The sequence below is a fragment of the Trypanosoma cruzi genome, genomic scaffold, assembly GCF_000209065.1.
Source record: "Trypanosoma cruzi strain CL Brener 1047053512983 genomic scaffold, whole genome shotgun sequence".
Classification (NCBI taxonomy): Eukaryota; Euglenozoa; class Kinetoplastea; order Trypanosomatida; family Trypanosomatidae; genus Trypanosoma; species Trypanosoma cruzi.
This window is the reverse complement of record NW_001849043.1, coordinates 3024-3762: the sequence shown is the minus strand read 5'-3', so window position 1 is coordinate 3762 and position 739 is coordinate 3024. Positions and strand designations below refer to the sequence as shown.

The 739-nt window shown below is 49.7% G+C and overlaps 1 pseudogene, besides 3 other annotated features; it reads left to right on the top strand.

Moving 5' to 3' along the window:
- Nucleotides 1-155: part of a mobile genetic element that runs on past the window's edge.
- Nucleotides 1-739: part of a sequence feature (heterozygous, Esmeraldo-like haplotype) that runs on past the window's edge.
- Nucleotides 138-157: a microsatellite.
- Nucleotides 210-739, top strand: Tc00.1047053503553.10 (annotated as a pseudogene; the record flags this gene model as incomplete).

Genomic DNA, 739 nt, shown 5'->3' with positions numbered 1-739 from the left:
AAATGGGTCGGAAGGGCACATGATGCAGCCATTTACATGGCTGCCCGCGGAGCGGTATTTCTATCCGCTGCTGAATTCCATCGGCGCTTACCAGAGCTGCACATTGGAGGTGTAGTTACTACGACTGGTAAGAGCAGAAAAAAAAAAAAAAAAAAAATTGCTTCCAAAATTTATTGCGGGTGGTGGCGTTATTTCCAGTGCCAGGCTTTATGGCGTTGGCAACGAATTTATTTCATTGTTCGAAAAGAGGTCTGATGGAGTGTCATACATTCTTGCCTCTGTGCGCCTGAGTGAGCAGAGGAATTGGATAATTGATATGGTGAGGAGCTGGAAGGAAGTGAACACCGCCCCACGGAAGCGCAATTCCAATGGCAAGGTTGATCTGCGTACAAAGGGTGTGCTTAATGGTCCTGCTCCCACCAAAGGGCTTGTTGGCTGTTTTGTAACGTAACCGGTACCGAGCGGAGGGACGAGTACCTCTGCGTGAACGCAGCCTTTCATGGGGCATTGGCAGGCGCGGAGCGGGGTGTGACGTTCGAATTTGCTGGGCAGGAGATGAGTGGCTTGTCGGCAAAATGGCGCATAAACAGTTGTGTAAATTTGCGAACAACATTTCTACTCTTTTGGCGACAGCGATCAACCATGGTGTGTCAAAGGAGGGCAGCAGTACTGTGCTCTTGCACCTGTTGTACACGAAGGAGAGGAAGTGCGAAGTAAAATTGACAGGTAGGAATCCGGC